We start from the raw sequence: 20,240 nt of genomic DNA on the forward strand, positions 1-20,240 counted from the left end.
TGACTTGCCCCCTGTGTCTTATGTATAATGTTCATGGTGTCGATATCATGATAAGTGTTCCTAGATGTGATGGTGTCTGCTGTACACACATGTGGTGGTGTGTTTGGTGGCAGAGGTTGTACAATCTGCCACCATGCCAGCTACACACACCTTGGCTATCCCTGTGGATGAGCTGCCACTTACAGGGCCTGTTGATTTACAAAGACTTGTATCTATACTTCAGGTGTCTTCCTAGGAGCTTTGATCTAAGGAACAGACATCAGTGTAATCATCTTAATTTGGTCTGGCAGCTGCTGACATTCTATAGCTATAAATGTGGAAAACAGACATAAGATTTCAGCAGTTTGCCAAAAGTGTGCATCTGGATGCCATATGTCACTAGCTTGGGGGTTCTGATGTGTATTATTCATGTCTCCTGGCTGCTTATGGAGGACATGGCTTTAATGCCTTCAGCAAGAGGGAGAGGAACTAATATTTGAGTTTCTTTTTATGGCAGTGTCTCATATCTCTCTTACTTAATCCTCACAACAGCTTTGTGTGGTTGTTGGAATTAATTCTGTTGTTGTGAGGAAGCAGATGCTCAGCATTTGAATAACTTGCTCAGTGTTGCTGTGTCAAGCCCAGGTCTGTCTGCTTCCCCAGTTGCCTCTTTGGGCATTGTTTTCTTTGAACAAATAAAAACCCCTCATGAGCAGAGGTACCCTAGCTAGCTCAGTTCTCACCACTTTGGTATTAATACTTACTCATTCAACAGATTTGTTTTGGGCACCTATTTATATGCCAAGCACTGGCAGGAGAGAAAAGATGAGTAGGGCACAACCTCGTTCTTTAAGATCATTTTATTTGTTTGCCTCTGCCTCACTTCCAATTTCAGTGTAATCTGGTATCTCTAAAGGCTGTAGGATCACGGATGGACAAAGGTAGTGGGTAAGACATTTAAAGCTGTAAACAAAAGCAACTTAGAAAACATCATGGCGTGTTCATTTAGAGCAAACCTGGCAAGGCCTGGGGCAGAGAACGATGAAAGGTTAAGAGTTGAAAAGTAAAGAGGCTTTCTTCCATAGAGAATGAGGAGACATGGAAAGTTGCTCTATTTATTTTATGAATGAGGCTCAAAATATTCTTTAAGCATTTTGGTTTTGTCTATAAAAATGTTTATTTTTTTAAAATTTGGAGACCACAGTATAATAAAATACAAAAAATCACATGTAATTGCATCCAGAGATAGCCACTATTAATATTTTATGTCTTTTTTGTAAACTGTGTTCTGTTTTATTATTTAATATTTTACATGTTATATAAGTTCTTAATTTTCTCAATGACTACAAAATAGTCCATGTATTTACTTAGCCATTCTACTATATTTGGACTAATAGTCTATTGCCAATTTTTTGCTAATGTGGAATAATAGGTTAGAAATATTTTTCTTTGTACGTGAAGTTTTTGGTGTATTTAGAATTATTGTCTTAGGATAGATTACTGGAATGGATTTATGGGTCAGAGTATGAACAATTCTAAGGTTCTAGAGCCCTTTAAATGGTGTGTACTAATTAATAACTTCATAAGCTCAAAGAGTTCCCTGTACTTAGTAGTAAGAAATAATAACAGGTTTTGGGCCAGGTGCAGTGGCTCCTGCCTGTAATTCCAGTGTTTTGGGAGGCTGAGGCAGGCAGATCACGAGGTCAAGAAATCAATACCAGCCTGGCCAACATGGTGAAACCCCGTCTCTACTAAAAATACAAAAATTAGCTGGGTGTGGTGGCGTGCGTCTGTAGTACCAACTACTTGGGAGGCTGAGGCAGGAGAATCGCTTGAACCCAGGAGGTGGAGGTTGCAGTGAGCTGAGATCGCACCACTGCACTCCAGCCTGGTGACAGAGTGAGACTCTGTCTTTAAAAAAAAAAAAAAAAGTGATCTGGCTGGACAAACTGAGCCAGTCCAACACGAAATCTTTAAAAAAAAAAAAGAAAAGAAATAATAATAGGTTTTTAAAAATCATTATTTGCCTATTGGAGAGGTAAAAACAGATTTCTTTATCTTAATTTGTATCACTTTGATTATTAATGAGGCACAATATTTTTTCCTGTATGTTGTATTTCCTATGTGTACCTTGCTGGGCTCAGGTGGTCCTCCCACCTCAGCCTTCCAAGTAGCTGGGACTATCTAAATTGTATTCACTGTGTTGTATTTCATTATCTGAATTGCCTGTTCATTTTCCTCACCAGATAATAATAATAGGAAGAGCCCCGGTGCAGTGGCTTATGCCTGTAAACCCAGCACTTTGGGAGGCTAAGGTGGGTGGATCACGAGGTCGGGAGATCAAGACCATCCTGGCCAACATGGTAAAACCCTGTCTCTACTAAGAATACAAAAATTAGCTGGGCGTGGTGATGTGTGCCTATAGTCCTAGCTACTCGGGAGGCTGAGGCAGGAGAATCGCTTGAACCCGGGAGGTGGAGGTTGCAGTGAGTTGAGATCACGCCACTGCACTCCAGTCCAGTCTGGTGACAGAGCAAGACTTCATCTCAAAAAAAAAAAATTAGTTGGCTGGGCACGGCGGCTCACGACTGTAATCCCAGCACTTTGGCAGGCTGAGGCAAGCGGATCACAAGGTCAGGAGATCGAGACCATCCTGGCTAACACGGTGAAACTCTGTCTCTACTAAAAATACAACAGGACCGGGCGCGGTGGGGTGCGGTGGCTCATGCCTGTAATCCCAGCACTTTGGGAGGCCGAGGTGGGCGGATCACGAGGTCAGGAGATCAAGACCATCTGGCTAACAGGGTGAAACCCGGTCTCTACTAAAAACACAAAAAATTAGCCGGGCGTGTTGGCGGGCGCCTGTAGTCCCAGCAACTTGGGAGGCTGAGGCAGGAGAATGGCGTGAACCTGGGAGGCAGACCTTGCAATAAGCCAAGATCGCGCCACTGCACTCCAGCCCGGGCGACAGAGCGAGACTCTGTCTCAAAAATAAATAAATAAATGAAATAAAAAAAAAATAAAAAAAAATAAAAATACAACAAATTAGCCAGGCCTGGTGGTGGGCGCCTGTAGTCCCAGCTACTTGGGAGGCTGAGGCAGGAGAATGGCCTGAACCCGGGAGGCGGAACTTGCAGTGAGCCGAGATCGCGCCACTGCACTCCAGCCTGGGCAACAGAGTGAGACTCCCTCTCAAAAAAAAAAAAAAACAAATTAATAATTAATAATATTAGGAAGAAACCTTTATATATAGCTCTTTCTTTTCTTCTCCTTTCTTTTTTTCTTTCTTTCTTTCTTTCTGTCTGTCTGTCTGTCTTGCTCTATTGCCCAGGCTACAGTGCAGTGGTATGATCTTGGCTCACTGCAGCCTTGAACTCCTGGCCTCATGCAATCCTCCCACCTCAGCCTCCCGAGTAGATGGGAGTACAGGTATGTGCCACCATACCCAGCTAATTTTTGTATTTTCTGTAGAGCTGGAGTCTCATGAGCCACCATGCCCAGCCTGCCTTACTTCTTTCTTTCCTTCTTTTCTTTTCTTTCTTTCTTCTCATTCTTTCTTTTTTCTGAGACTATCCCGTAGAACCTTCCATGACCTGCCCCACCTGTTCTTATGTATAATGTTCATGGTGTTGATATGATAGGTGTTCCTAGATGTGATGGTGCCTTTCTTTCTTTCTTTCTTTCTTTCTTTCTTTCTTCCTTCCTTCCTTCCTTCCTTCCTTCCTTCCTTCCTTCCTCCCTCCCTTCCCTTTCCTTCCTTTCCTTCCTTCCTTCCCTCCTTCCTTCCTTCCTTCCCTCCTTCCTTCCTTCCTTCCTTCCCTCCTTCCTTCCTTCCCTTCCTTCCTCCCTCCCTCCTTCCCTCCTTCCTTCCTCTCTCTCTCTTTTTTTTTTGAGACCAAGTTTTGCTCTTGTTGCCCCGGCTGAAGTGCAATGGCGTAATCTGGGCTCACTTCACTCTCCATCTCCTGGGTTCAAGCAATTCTCCTGCCTCAGCTTCCTGAGTAGCTGGGATTACAGGCACCTGCCACCATGCCCGGCTAATTTTTTATATTTTTAGTAGAGACGGGGTTTCATCATATTGTCCAGGCTGGTCTCAAACTCCTGACCTCAGGTAATCCACCTACCTACCTTGGCCTCCCAAAGAGCTGGGATTATAGACGTGAGCCACTGGACCCGGCCCCTTCCTCTCTCTCTCTGTCTCTCTCTTTCTTTCTTTTATTTTTTATTTTTATTTTTTTGAAATGGAGTATCACTGGCTGGGTGCGGTGGCTCACGCCTGTAATCCCAGCACTTTGGGAGGCTGAGGTGGGCGAATCACGAGGTCAGGAGATGGAGACCATCCTGGCTAACACGGTAAAACCCCGTCTCTACTAAAAATACAAAAAAAACCCCACATATTAGCCGGGCATGGTGGCAGGCGCCTGTAGCCCCAGCTACTCCGGAGGCTGAGGCAGGAGAATGGCGTGAACCTGAGAGGTGGAGCTTTCAGAGAGCTGAGATTGCGCCACTGCACTCTAGCCTGGGTGACAGAGCGAGACTCCGTCTCAGAAAAAAAAAAAAAGAAATGGAGTATCACTCTGTCCCCAGGCTGGAGTACAGTGGCACAATCTCGGCTCACTGCAACCTCTGCCTCCCAGGTTCAAGCAATTATCCTGCCTCAGCCTCCTGAGTAGCTGGGACTACAGGCTGCACTACCACACCTGGCTAATTTTGTATTTTTAGTAGAGACAGAGTTTCACTATGTTGGCCAGGCTGGTCTCGAACTCCTGACCTCAGGTGATCTGCCCTCCTCAGCCTCTCAAAGTGATGGGATTACAGTTGTGAGCCACCGCACCTGGCCTACAGTAGAACTTCTTTCAAAACTGGAAACAATCCTCTCAAACCCTGCCACTGCTTATCAATTAAATTTATGTCATATTATAAATCCGTTGTTGTTATTTCTTTTTTTTTTTTTTGAGATGGAGTCTCACTCTTTTTGCCCAGGCACTATCTCGACTCACTGCAACCTCTGCCTCTTGGGTTCAAGTGATTCTTCTGCCTCCTGAGTAGCTGGGATTACAGGTGCCTGCCACCATGCCTGGCTAATTTTTATATTTTTAGTAGAGATGGGGTTTCTCCATGTTGGCCAGGCTGGTCTCAAACTCCTGACCTCAGATAATCTGGCCCGCCTGGCCTCCCAAAGTGCTGGGATTATAGGCATGAACCACTGTGCCCAGCCCTTGTTGTCATTTCAATAACGTTCACAGCATCTTCATCAGGAGTAGATTCTATTTCTAGAAAAACATTATTTGCTCATCCATAAAAAGCAACTCCTCATCCATTCAAATTTTACATGAGATTACATTAATTCAGTCATGTCATCAGACTCTACTTTTTGTGGGTTCTTTTTTAATTCTTTTTCTGTGTTTCTTTTTTTTTTTTTTGAGACACGGTTTCACTCTGTCACCCAGGCTGTGCTGCAGTGATGCAGTCATGGCTCACTGTGGCCTCAACCTCCCGGGCTCAAGTGATCCTCCTGCCTCAGCCTCTCAAGTACTTGGGACTACAGGCACATGCTACCACACCTAGCTAATTTTTGTTGTTGTTGTTGTTGAGATGGAGTCTCACTCTGTCCCCGGGCTGGAGTGCAGTGGCACGATCTTGGCTCACAGCAACCTCTGCCTCCCAGGTTCAAGCAATTCTCCTGCCTCAACCTCCCATGTAGCTGGGACTACAGGCATGCGACACCATGCCCAGCTAATTTTTTTTTGTATTTTTAGTAGAGACAGGGCTTTATCATGTTGGCCAGGATGGTCTTGATCTCCTGACCTCGTGATCCGCCCACCTTGTCCTCCCAAAATGCTGGGATGACAGGTGTGAGCCACTGCGCCCAGCCCACCCAGCTAATTTTTAATTTTTTTTGTAGAGACAGGGTCCCACTATGTTGCCCAGGCTAGTCTTGAATTCCTGAGCTCAAGCAATCCTCCTACATTGGCCTCCCAAAGTGCTAGGATTATAGATGTGCACCACCATGCCTGGCCTTCTCTTCTAATTCTAGTTCTCTTGTTATTTACACCATATCTTCAGTTACTTCCTCCACTGAAGTCTTGAATTCATCAAAGTTACTCATAAGGGTTGGAATCACCTTCTTCCAAACTCCTGTTAATGTTGATATATTGACTTCTTCCCATGAATCATGAATGTTCTGAATGGCATCTAGAATAGTAAATCTTTTTCCAGAAGGTTTTCAGCTTACTTTGCCCAGATCTGTCAGAGGAATCACTGTCTATGGCAGCTATAGCCTTATAAAACACATTTCTTAAATAATAAGACTTGAAAGTCAAAATTACTCCTTTATCCCTGGGCTGTAGAGTGGATTTTGTGTTAGTAGTCATGAAAACAACATTCATCTCCTCATACATCTCCATCAGATCTCTTGAGTGACCACATGCACTGTCAATGAGCAGTAATGTTTTCAAAAGTCTTTTTTTCTGAGCAATAGGTCTCAACAGTGGGCTTAAAATAAACCATGTTGTAAACAGATGTGCTGTCATTCAGGCTTTGTTGTTCCATTTCTAGAGCAAAGGCAGAGTAGATTTATCATAATTCTTAAGGGCCCTAGGATTTTCATTGTAAGTCCATTTGTCTCCTGTTTAACTCATAAGTATAGAAACACCTTAATATGGCCATTATTTGATAGTAGTGAGATGGAAAATACTTTGCCATCTTAGAAAGGGCAATGACTAAATACTGGCCTAATGTATGTTTTTCCTCCGAGAAGGAAGAAAGCCACTTAATGGTCAATATTGAATCCTGTCAAGCAGAGTAGGAGGTAATATAGCCTCCTTTATAGCAATACAGCCTCAGGATATTCCTGAGATTATTGAAAGGTTAAATAGCCTAGCCAAGTGTGGTGGCTCATGCCTATCATCCCAGCACTTTGGGAGGCCCAGGCGGGCGGATCACCTGAGGTCAGGAGTTTGAGACCAGCCTGGCCAACATGGTGAAACCCTGTCTCTGCTAAAAATACAAAAAAATTAGCTGGGTGTGGTGGTGCAAGCCTGTAATCTCAGCTACTCAGTTTCATGTGCATCCGTGTGAAGAGACCGCCAAACAGGCTTTGTGTGAGCAACAAGGCTGTTTATTTCACCTGGGTGCAGGCAGGCTGAGTCGGAAAAGAGAGTCCGCAAAGGGTGGTGGGATTATCATTAGTTCTTTTTTTTTTTTTTTTTCTTGAGACGGAGTCTCGCTCTGGCGCCCAGGCTGGAGTGCAGTGGTGCGATCTTGGCTCACTGCAAGCTCCACCTCCCAGGTTCATGCCATTCTCCTGCCTCAGCCTCCTGAGTAGCTGGGACTACAGGTGCCCGCCACTAATTTTTTTGTATTTTTTTAGTAGAGACGGGGTTTCACTGTGTTAGCCAGGATGGTCTCGATCTCCTGACCTCGTGATCTGCCCGCCTTGGCCTCCCAAAGTGCTGGGATTACAGGCATGAGCCACCGCGCCCGGCCATATCATTAAATGTTCTTATAGGTTTTGGGATAGGCGGTGGAGTTAGGAGCAATGTTTTGTGAGCAGGGGGTGGATCTCACAAAGCACATTCTCAAGGGTGGGGAGAATTACAAAGAACCTTCTTAAGGGTCGGGGAGATTACAAAGTACATTGATCAGTCAGGGTGGGGAAGAAACAAATCACAATGGTGGAATGTCATCAGTTAAGGCTATTTTCACTTCTTTTGTGGATCTTCAGTTGCTTCAGGCCATCTGGATGTATATGTGCAGGTCACAGGGGATATGATGGCTTAGCTTGGGCTCAGAGGCCTGATACTCATGAGGCAGAGGTTGCAGTAAGCCAAGATCGCATCAATGCACGCCAGCCTGAGCAACAGAGTGAGACTCCATCTCAAAAAAAAAAAAAAAGAAGAAGAAAGAAAGATGTATTTGGATTCACTTTAAGAAAGAGCAAATAAGCATTTAAGGCCAGGCGCGGTGACTCACGCCTGTAATCCCAGCGGCCAACATGGTGAATCCCTGTCTCTACTAAAAATACAAAAATTAGCTGGGCATGGTGGTGAGTGCCTGTAATCCCAGCTACTCCGAAAGCTGATGTTATAAGTAAAGTTTCGGTGCCGCAAAAGAAATAGCACTGGAATATAAAGTTTTCTTTTTAATTCTCAGCAAGGCAAGTTACTTCTATAGAAGGGTGTGCCCTTACAGATGGAGCAATGGTGAGCACACATTTCGATAAGGGAGGGGAAGGGGTTCTTATCCCTGACACAGGTGGCCCCTGCTGCTGTGTCGTTCCCCTATTGGCTAGGGTTAGACCACACAGGCTAAACATTCCAATTCACTAATTTAAAGAGAGTGACAGGGTGAGTGATTTGGCGGGAAAAATCGTTATGACAGAGCAGGTAATCGGAATGAGTCAGGGTGGGGTAGGTAATCAGAATGACTTAAGGGTGGGGCAGGTAATCGGAATGAGTCAGAGTGGAGTAGGTAATCGAAAAGGTTGCTTTACGAGGAAGTTAAGTTTAAAAGTAGAAGGTAAAAGTCCCGGCGCTGTGGCTCACGCCTGTAATCCCAGTACTTTTGGGAGGCCGAGATGGGCAGATCACGAGGTCAGGAGATCAAGACCATCCCAGCTACGGTGAAACCCAGTCTCTACTAAAAATACAAAAAAATTAGCCGGGCATGGTGGCAGGCGCCTGTAGTCGGGAGGCTGAGGCAGAAGAATGGCATGAACCTGGGAGGCGGAGCTTGCAGTGAGCCCAGATCACACCACTGCACTCGAGCCTGGGTGACAGAGCGAGACTCCGCCTGAAAAGAAAAAGAAAAAGAAAAAAAAAGTAGAAGGCAAAGAATTGAACATACTGACATATTGATTCTTTGAAAAGAAATTTAGAACTCATATCTAACACTAAGGCAGGAGAATTGCTTGAACCTGGGAGGCAGAGGTTGCAATGAGCCGAGATCACGTCATTGCACTCCAGCCTGGGCGACAAGAGTGAGACTCCATCTCAAAAAAAAGCATTTAAAATCTGTAGATAATTTTCAGTCTCCGGCTGCAGCTGCGAGAGAAGCCACCATGTCTGCACATCTGCAACGGGTGGTTGGCACTGCTCCAGTTTCCTGATCAAGAGGAATAAGCAGACCTACAGCACCGTGCCCAATAACTTGAAGGCCAGCAACTGCTTCCGCTACAATGGGCTTATTCACGGCAAGACTGTTGGCGTGGAGCCGGCAGCCCACGGCAAAGGTGTCATAGTTGTGAAGCAGAGATCCAGCCAGCGGAAGCCTGCCACCTCCTATGTGCAGCCCACCATTAACAAGAATGCTCAGGCCGGGCGCGGTGGCTTAGGCCTGTAATCCCAGCACTAATGGGAGGCAGAGGCTGGCGGATCACGAGGTCAGGAGTTCGAGACCAGCCTGGCCAACATAGTGAAACCCTGTCTCTAATAAAAATACAAAAATTAGCCGGGCATGGTGGCATGCGCCTATAGTCCCAGCTACTCAGGAGGCTGAGGCAAGAGAATCGCTTGAACCCGGGAGGCAGAGGTTGTGGTGAGCAGAGATCGTGTCACTGCACTCCAGCCTGGGCAACAGAGTGAGAATCCATCTCAAAAAAACAAATATACAAACAACAGAAAAAAACAAGAATGCTCGCGCCACCCTCAGCAGCATCAGACACAGGATCCTCAAGAACAAGTACCGCCCCGACCTGTGCGTGGCAGCCTTCTTCAGGCCAGCACCATCCTGCACAGCCAGAAGCCTGTGATGGTAAAGAAAGAAGCAGCAGATTAGAAAACCTGCCCCCAAAGCAATAGTCAGCTGGCTTTCTCAAAAACAAAAACATGAATCAAGAGGTCAGGAAATCCAGACCATCCTGGCTAACACGGTGCAACCCTGTCTCTACTAAAAATACAAAAGATTAGCCAGGCGTGGTGGCAGGCGCCTGTAGTCCCAGCTACTTGGGAGGCTGAGACAGGAGAATGGCATGAGTTCTCCGGGAGGCAGAGTTGCAGTGAGCCGAGATAGTGACACTGCACTCCAGCCTGGGCGACAGAGCAAGACTCCGTCTCAAAAACAAAACAAAACAAAACAAACAAAAAACAAAAAATCTATAGATAAAGGAATTCAGATATATACTGGTGGAGAACTATAAGGTTCTCATCTATCTTTGGGGTGGAGAAATTGGTCTGAATGCCTCTTAATGAGACATAGGTCACTCTCAATTCAAACCAGGGCCTAGAGCATTAGGAAGATCCAAGGCTCCTTCAGGCCCAGCTCCATGAAGTGACCATAGCTTTCCATTAATGACTGGTAGCCATCAACTGTCTCGGGATTCTGGGATTTTGGCTCTCAGAGAAATTAGAGGGGGATGTTCCTCTCAAGATCAACTATCTAATAGTGTTTAAGAATTTAGAGGTTAATAATAATAAGCTGCCGGGCGTGGTGGCTCACGCCTGTAATCTAGCACTTTGGGAGGCCAAGGCGGGCAGATCGCCTGAGTTCAGGAGTTCGAGAACAGCCTGGGCAACACGGTGAAACCCCGTCTCTAATAAAATACAAAAAAAAAATTAGCTGAGCATGGCAGCATGCGCCTGTAGTCCCAGCTACTCGGGAGGCTGAGGCAGGAGAATTGCTTGAACCCGGGAGGCGGAGGTTGCAGTGAGCCAAGATCGTGCCACTGCACTCCAGCCTGGGTGACAGAGCGAGACTCCATCTCAAAAAAAAAAAAAATAAAATAATAATAATAATAATAATAAGCTATATGGCACTTCTTTCATCTTAGGATCTAATAGCTGTTTACCACTACTAATTAGTATGTAACTCCTTGGCTGGTGGTGAGGGTGGTTGATCTGCACTTTTATGAGATGAAACATCTGAGAGCTGACTGAAATGGAGCCTGTACCTCTTGAGGTACTCCTGGTCAGTGGTTTTCTACCTGAAAACTTTTTTCTTTCCTCTAAGATTGAAATGGGACACTGAGCGACCAAAATCAAGTGGATTGCAGAAGGGGAATATTCTGCATGTACTAGCATGTGCATATTATGCATGTGTGTACATGTAATGCAGAATGTAGGCACTAATTTTTAAAGAAGTTTTTCATGTTCCTTTCACTCCTTTTAGCAAGTTGTTTAAGAAAATTATGTTTTTCTAGCCGGGTGTGGTGGCGCATGCCTGTAATCCCAGCTACTCGGGTGGCTGAGGCAGGAGAACCACTTGAACCCAGGAGGCAGAGGTTGCAGTGAGCTGAGATCGCACCATTGCACTCCAGCCTGGGCAACAAGAGCCAAACTCCATCTCAAAAAAAAGAAAATTATGTTTTTCTTCTTCTGGCAAGAAAAGACAAGCTCTGAGTAATGAGAATATATGCACTGTGGAAAATGGCATGCTTAGCCACAGACTGCTTGCTAATTAAAAGTAAAATGAAAAAATGAATGTGCTACTCAAGGCTGGAGTGCAATGGTGCAATCTTGGCCCACTGCAACCTCTGCCTCCCAGGTTCAAGCGATTCTCCTGCCTCAGCCTCCTGAGTAGCTGGGATTACAGGCATGCACCACCATGCCTGGCTAATTTTGTATTTTTAGTAGAGAAGGGGTTTCTCCGTGTTGGTCAGGCTGGTCTCGAACTCCCGACCTCAGGTAATCCACCTGCCTCAGCCTCCCAAAGTGGTGGGATTACAGGCATAAACCACTGCACCCGGCCTTGAGTTAAGTTTTGATCGATGTCCACTGTAATGCTTTGTTGACAGTTACTGTGAACGACCAACTCGTAAAAGGGGAAAATCCAAACTTCTAACCACACTGAGGTCATCATGGATTTATACCATGCCTGAGGACATAATGATTATAACTAAGCTATTGAGTCTTTTACATCTATTTACATCCTTTACATCTATTTACTCATCTCATTTTCCACAATCACCACATGAGGTGTAGATACTGTATTTATCACCATTTTATAGATGAGTTAAACGAAGGCACAGAGAGGTAGCAGAACTTGCCTAAGGGCACACAGCTTGCCGGCAGAAAAGCCAGGTTACGTGATTTCATTGCAGGCTCTTATAACTATTGAGCTATACTGCTTGTTAGTAGAAAGCCAGATGATGCTATGGGATTAGCCCAGAGATTTACAAAAGAGGAGACCTGGGCACATTTGAAGGCAGAATGGCTTGAAAGGCCCTGAATACAAGATAGGAAGAGGATGTTGAAGAAAGGTGGGGTCCCCTAAGACCACTTGGAATTGGGATAGGTTATAGGTTGTAGTGCTCTGGTAAAGGCGAGCTTTAGCAGAGGTAGAACAATCCTTATTCTTCTGAGGTTGCAGTGACATGTAAGTATAGAGAGCTGCTGGGAAGAGAAGACAGAGAAGTGAAAGTAACTTGTATCTGACGACTTGAGCTTTTGGGCAGTGTGCTGGAGCTGGCTCGTACCAGCTCAAGAGACCCCTTGTTAAACATCAAAGAATTTTGCAAGTAGGTTGGTAGCTTGAAATTAGCCAAAGTGGGAGTATTCAACTCCAGAAATTAGCAAATACTACAAATCAGGGCCTCCCCACCACCACTCAGAACTGGTTTACCAGAACACCTTATACTCCCTTTCTTCTCTTTTCCACTTCACTAACAGTCAAAAGCCTGTTGAAATGCCAGTTGAATTTGAAGCTTGAGTGAGTGCCCATTATGGGAAAGGCACTGTGCCAGATGCCAGGGTAAGAAAGACCAACCCCTCAAGTAAATAATAACTGTGGTGGAGAGTGAAGAGCATGCAGGCGTAAATCCTGGACTAGCTGCCGGCTCTTAGGACAGTCACTTAAATTTGGGTTACTCATCTGTAAATGGAGATAATAATACATATCCCAAAGAGTTATTGAGATGACTAATGAGAACATGTAAAGTTTCTGGCACAGAGGTGTTCAGTAAGTGATGGTTCTAAGAGTGGGGACATGTAAACAGATGTCTTTCATATAGCTTGATATAAGAAATAAAGATGGGAGCCAGGCACAGTGGCTCATGCCTATAATCCCAGCACTTTGGGAGGCTGAGGTGAGAGGATTGCTTGAGCCCAGGAGTTTGATACCAGCTTGGGTAACAAAGTGAGACCCTGTCTCTACAAAAAATTTTTTTAAATGAAGCATAGGCCGGGCGCGGTGGCTCATGACTGTAATCCCAGCACTTTGGGAGGCCGAGGCGGGTGGATCACAAGGTCAGGAGATCAAGACCATCCTGGCTAACACGGTGAAACCCTGTCTCTACTAAAAATAAAAAAAAATTAGCTGGGTGTGGTGGCGGGTGCCTATAGTACCAGCTACTAGGGAGGCTGAGGCAGGAGAATGACGTGAACCCAGGAGGCAGAGCTTGCAGTGAGCTGAGATCGCACCACTGCACTCCAGCCTGGGCAACAAAGCAAGACTCTGTCTCAAAAAAAAAAAAAAAAAATTAGTCAGGCATGGTAGTGTGTGCCTCTGGCCAGCTACTTGGGAAGCTGAGGCGTGAGGATCATTTAAATCCAGGAGTTTGAGGCTGTGGTGAGCTATGATTGTGCCACTGCACTCCAGCCTGGATGACAGAGCAAGATTCTGTCTCCAAAAAACAAACAAATAAACAAAAGAAATAAAGACAGAATGACTACAGGTCATAGTCCCCTGAGTAGATTCCAGAGTTTTCAGGGTGGATGTTTCATGGATGATTTTTTCCTTGTTTGTTATCAGAAGGTTACCGGGTTTTTTTTTTTGTCCCTACAAATCAAGTTTACTGGATTTACTTGTTGTTTTTACCTGTTTTTAGCCTGTTCCTCACTCTATATTATTTAATTGTAAGACAAACAATGGATTTGGAGATAGGCACAGTTGGATTTATATCCCAGCTCCAACACTTACCTGCTTTGTGACCTTTGGCAAGATTTTTTTTTTTTTTGAGACGAAGTCTCACTCTGTCACCCAGGCTGGAGTGCAGTGGCATGATCTTGGTTCACTGTAACCTCCGCCTCCCAGGTTCACTCCATTCTCCTGCCTCACCCTCCTGAGTAGCTGGGACTACAGGCGCCTGCAACCACGCCCGGCTAATTTTTTTATATTTTTAGTAGAGAGGGGTTTCATCGTGTTAGCCAGGATGGTCTTGATCTCCTGACCTTGTGATCTGCCCGCCTCAGCCTCCCAAAGTGCTGGGATTACAGGTGTGAGCCACCCGGCCTCTGATCAAATTCTTTTTTTTTTTTTGAGACGGTGTCTTGCTCTGTTGCTCAGGCTGAAGTGCAGTGGCGTGATCTCAGCTCACTGCAAGCTCCACCTCCTGGGTCCACGCCTTTCTCCTGCCTCAGCCTCCCGAGTAGCTGGGACTACAAGTGCCCACCCCCACGCCTGGCTAATTTTTTGTATTTTTAGTAGAGATGGGTTTCACCGTTTTAGCCAGGGTGGTCTTGATCTCCTGACTTCGTGATCCGCCCGCCTTGGCCTCCCAAAGTGCTGGGATTACAGGCTTGAGCCATCACGCCCGGCCTAATTTTTTTTTTTTTTGAGATGGAGTCTCACTCTGTCACCCAGGCTGGAGTGCAGTGGTGCCGTCTTGGCTCACTGCAACCTCCACCTCCCGGGTTCAAGAAGTTCTCCTGCCTCAGCCTCCTGAGTAGCTGGGACTATAGGTGCACGCCACCACACCTAGCTATTTTTTTGTATTTTTAGTAGAGACAGGGTTTCACCATGTTGGCCAGGCTGGTCTCGATCTCCTGACCTCGTGATCCGCCCGCCTCGGTCTCCCAAAGTGCTGGGATTACAGGCATGAGCCACCACACCCGGCCTCTGATCAAATTCTTAAAGGCCAAATTACCTTTATAAAACTGAGGACGCCCTAACATGTACCATGTAAAAGCTTTTCTCCTTTTCTCTGTGAAAAAGATGGAATATACAAATTAACTAAGTAATATCTGCATTTTTACAGATTTAATCTCTCAACAATTATTTATTGATCGATTACTATGTGTGCATACTATATTAAGTGCTGGGAACATGATGGTGAGCATAACTAATCCTGGTCCCTGCTCACATGTGGCTATGTACATCTACATTAATTAAACTTAAATGACATTAGAACTTCACATCCACACCTGTACTAGCCATCTTTTATGTACTTAATAGTCACATGTGGTGAGTGGCTATTGGGTTGGACAGTGTAGATTTAGAACATTTTCATCACCACAGAAAGTCCTCTTGGACTGTGCTATTCTAGAGTGAGGGAGGCGGACATTGATCAAATACTCATAAAAGTATGATTGCAATTGTAGTAAGTACTAGGCAGAAAGAATAGATGGTAACATGAGAACATTTCATAGGGGGATTTGACTTCTCTGTTGGTTTTCCCAAGGAAAACCTGTTCAAACTAGATTTGCTCAATGCTTGGAAGTTAGCAAAGCCCTGTGGTGGGAGGCAGGACAGTAATTACAGGGACTGAAAGCAAGCTAATGACTGAATCGTGGGGATTGAGGAGAAGTTTGGGTGAGATGAAGCGGTGGAAGGACCACAAAGGGCCTTATAGAAAGAAGATGAAGAAGCAGAGAGGCTGAGTAACTTGGCTGTGCAGTTAGTAATAGAACCTGGATTTGACTTCAAAGTCTACACTGCATAATAAGGGTATATTCAACAGACTTTGGTTCTGCAATTATCTCTTTTTGCTCCTTCTTTGGAAATTGCCAAAGTTCCCTCTACTGGATTATTCCTTTAGCATAAAAACATGCTGTAATAATTTCCTTCTTAGACAAACCAAAAAAACCAAAAAGTCTGGCCAGGCACGGTGGCTCACCCCTGTAATCCCAGCACTTTGGGAGGCCGAGGCGGGTGGATCACAAAGTCAGGAGTTCAAGACCAGCCTGGCCAACGTGGTGAAACCCTGTCTCTACTGAAAATACAAAAATTAGCTGGGCGTAGTGGCATGCACCTGTAGTCCCAGCTACTCGAGAGGCTGAGGCAGGAGAATTTCTTGAACCCAGGAGGCAGAGGTTGCAATGAGCTGAGATCGTGCCTTTGCACTCCAGCCTGGGTGACAGAGTGAGACTCTGTCTCAAAAAAAAAAAAAAAAAAAAAAAATTCCTCTATCCTACATCCCTCTTTAGCTCCTTTCCTATTGTTTTTTTGGTTTTTTTTGTTTGTTTTTATAGCAAAACCCCTTTAAGAGTTGCCTGTACTTACTCCCTCCATTTCCTTATTTTCTGTTTCTTGCTGAACTTCTTCTAATTAGGATTTCTTACTGACCATCATTTTCATAAGTGACCTCCATGACTCAGCCCTTATCTTATAGGATTTCTTGGCAGCACTTGAAATAGTTGATCTTCCTTTTTGGAGCACTTCTTCATTGGCTTCTGAGACACCACACAGTCTTGGTTTTCCTCCTACCTCCCTCCAGCTCCTTCTTAGACTCCATTGCTGGATTCTTTTCCCCTTTTGCAGTTTGAGCGTGCCAGGGCTCTGTCCTGGGCCATCTTTATTTCTCTAAATAAATTAACTCCTGGGTAATTTCATCTAGTCCCATGGAGTGACAGTTAATTTTATGTGTCAACTTGGCTAGCATATGGTGCCCAGTTGTTTGGCAGATAAAAGCATAGATGTTGCTGTGAGGGTATTTTTTAGATGTGACTTACAATGAAATCAGTAGGCTTTGAGTAAAGCTAGTGACCCTCCATAATGTGGATGGGCTTCATCCAATTAGTTGAAGACCTTAGAGAAAAGACGGAGGTTTCCCAAAGAGGAAGCAATTCTGCACCCAGACCACCGTTAGTCTCAAGATTGCCACATCAACGCCTGCTTGAATTTCCAGCCTATCAGCCAGCCTTGGAGTTTTCAGACTTATCAGCCCTCACAACTGTGTGAGTCAATTCTTTAAAAAAAAAAAAGAAAAAAATCTCTCTCTCTATACATGCATCCTATTGGTTCTGTTTCTCTGAAGAGCTGTGACTAATACACATGGTATTAAATACCTTTTATGTTTGACACCAAATGTTTATTTCTAGCCTTGACTTCTCCCTTGAACTCCATACTTACATATCCAACTGCTTAGTCAACCTCTCCATTTGGATAATAATAGATCTCTTAACCCATACTATGGATTTGTCCCAAACTATTGTCTTCCCCCACCTCCCATCTTTCTTCCTCCTCTCTGGGTGTTCCTGCTTTTAATTGAAGAGTGCTATTATCTACCCCATTGCTAAAGCCAGAAATCCAGCGTTATCATTGATTCTCTTTCTCTTACATCTCTTATTCCATCCATCTGTACAACTGTACAACATATATCTGTGCAATTAGCTTTACCTTCAAATGTATTTTTTAACCTCACTAATCAGCCTTTATCATCTCTAGCTTGGACCAGGACAGTAACTTCCTAGCAGGTCTGTATATCTCCACATTTTTTTTTTTTTTTTTTTTTTTTGAGATGGAGTCTCACTCTGTCGCCCGGGCTGGAGTGCAGTGGCGGGATCTCCGCTCACTGCAAGCTCACTTACTGGGTTCACGCCATTCTCCTGCCTCAGCCTCCCCAGTAGCTGGGACTACAGGCGCCTGCCACCACACCTGGTTAATTTTTTGTATTTTTAGTAGAGATGGGGTTTCACTGTGTTAGCCAGGCTCATCTCGATCTCCTGACCTCGTGATCCTCCCGCCTCAGCCTCCTAAAGTGCTGGGATTACAAACATGAGCCACCATGCCTGGCCATATCTCCACTTTTAAGTCCCTGCCCTCCTTAGTCTATTTTCCGTACAACTGAGCAATTATTTTATCATACAACAATCATTTCCTTCTCTTCTCTTCACACTCTGGCATCTTACCACATTTAAAATGAAATCCAAAATCCTGACTATGGCCTAATGATGGATGTGACCCCTGGCTATTCCTCTGACCTCACCTCCTACCACTTTTTTTCTCACTCATTAGGCTTTAGACATACTGGTTACTTTGTGGATTCTTGGATAAGTCAAGCAGACTCCTAGCTTAGGGCTTTAGTATGTTGAAGCCAGAATAAAAATGTGAGACAAGTCTCTAAATTAAAATTTTTTATTTGGAAAGAAAGAATAGCAATTTGGGGCATATATGCAGACAGGGTGGTCTTCAGTATGTCTGAAGAACAAAGAGAAGGTTAGAGGTTTTAGAAATAGGAGAGATGTTACATATTGCCCTTCAAGACAGTTCTTTGGGACTAGTTAGGGTTTGGGGAACTAGCAAGCTCTGGTGAGTGATGGCAGTGGGCAAAATTAGTCCTAGAGTTTCAGCAAGTTATCTTAGCATTTATAGATAAAGCTGGTCGCAGGTTACAACAGGCAGTTTCAGCAGTCAGGCTTGCAGAGAATTACATTCTTGGAGCAATGTTTTGTACCCTGCGTGCTTTTCCCCCTAGCCCCTTGGCTCTGATTTAGTTGGGAATGACAAGAATGACCCAATTTTATGATCAGCTTTCACAAATACCTCCTCTTTCCTCTGCTTAGAAAGATTTCTTCCCTAGATACTCTCATGGCCTGTTCCCTCATAGCACTGTGGGCTCTGCTCAAGCATCACATTCTGAGATCTTTCCTGACTTCCCTACCCTACTTTATTCTTCTTCAAGGTACAAAGAACTCTTTCAGAAAAGCTTTGTGTGTGTGTGTGTGTGTGTGTGTGTGTGTGTGTGTGTGTGTAGGAGAGCAATGAAATGGGGTGGTGGTAACTACAAGGCTTAGGGCACATGGGATCATGAGAGCCTTTTCTTTCTTTTTGGAAACAGTTTTGCTCTGTCATCCAGGCTGAAGAGCAGTGGCATGATCATGGCTTACTACAGCCTCAAACTCCTGGGCTCAAGTGATCCTCCCACCTCAGCTTTCCAAGTAGCTAGGACTACAGGCAGGTATCACCACACCTGGCTGAGTTTTATATTTTTTTTGTAGAGACAAGGTCTTGCTGTGCTGTACACGCTAGTCTTGAACTGCTGGCCTGAAGCAATCCTCCTGCCTCAGCCTCCCAACATGCTGGGATTACAGGTGTAAGTTACTGCACCAGCTCGGGAGACTTTTTTAAAATGGTAAAACAACATTGCATATGTATGATGATGTAAATGATCAGATAGAGAACAAGCAATTGATGATGCCAGAGAGGGAGGCTAATTTCAAGAGTGATGTTCATTAATATTAAGAAGGAAATAAAAGATGAGAATCCATACACAAGTGAAGTCGGCCTTCACTATTCTCCACATAACTGAGCAATTCTTTGAATGTACAACAATCATTTCTCTTCTCTTCACACTGTCTTTTTTGTTTTTGTTTTTGTTTTTTTGAGACAGAGTCTTGCTCTTGTTGTCCAGGCTGGAGTGCAATGGCACGATCTCGGCTCACCGCAACTTCCGTCTCCCGGGTTCAAGTGATTCTCCTGCTTCAACCTCCTGAGTAGCTGAGATTACAGGTGCCCACCACCATGCCCAGCTAATTTTTGTATTTTTAATAGAGATGAGGTTTCACCATGTTGGCCAGGCTGGCCTCACACTCCTCACCTCGTGATCCACCTGCCTCGGCCTCCCAAGGTGTTGGGATTACAGCCGTGAGCCACTGCACCCGGCCTCACACTCTGGCTTCTTAACACATTTAAAATGAAATCCAGGCTGGGTGCAGTGGCTCACGCCTGTAATCCCAGCACTTTGGGAGCTGAGGCAGGTGGATCACCTGTGGTCGGGAGTTCGAGACCAGCCTGACCAACATGGAGAAACCCCGTCTATACTAAAAATACAAAATTAGCCGGGCGTGGTAGCACATGCCTATAATCCCATCTACTCAGGAGGCTAAGACAGGAGAATCACTTGAACCTGGGAGGCGGAGGCTGCGGTGAGCCGAGATAGTGCCATTTCACTCCAGCCAGGGCAACAAGAACAAAACTCTCTCTCTCAAAATAAATAAATAAATAAATAAATAAATAAAAATAAAATGAAATCCAAAATCCTGACTATGGCCTGATGATGGGTCTGACCTCTGGCTACTCCTGACTTCACTACCTACCACTTTTTTTCTCATCAGGCAATAATAAGAGTGAAGGCAGAGAATATGGCAGCTTGCTGGTTAAGGGAGTTCTGTCTGATTGATGCTATTTTCTTAAAGTAGAAAGTAGGTTATGAGCTAATGCAAGGTGTAGGGGCATTAGAAGTTTGAGGAAAGAGGGATACGTGTGAAACAGTCATTTTGGATCCTGAGAAAACAAATATTCCAGGGATGCAAAAGATTGCTGGGCAACATTGAGGATACATTTGAAGTTTGTGGTCTTAACTTTAAAGTGAAATCACTTTTAATTTC

The 20,240-nt window shown here is 44.7% G+C and overlaps 1 pseudogene; it reads left to right on the forward strand.

The window, feature by feature from the left end:
- The first annotated feature begins 9,040 nt into the window (after nucleotides 1–9,040).
- On the forward strand, nucleotides 9,041–9,756 carry LOC129009869 (large ribosomal subunit protein eL28-like; annotated as a pseudogene).
- The last annotated feature ends 10,484 nt before the right edge of the window (nucleotides 9,757–20,240 follow it).

This window comes from Pongo pygmaeus, chromosome 10 (assembly GCF_028885625.2).
Source record: "Pongo pygmaeus isolate AG05252 chromosome 10, NHGRI_mPonPyg2-v2.0_pri, whole genome shotgun sequence".
NCBI lineage: Eukaryota > Metazoa > Chordata > Mammalia > Primates > Hominidae > Pongo > Pongo pygmaeus.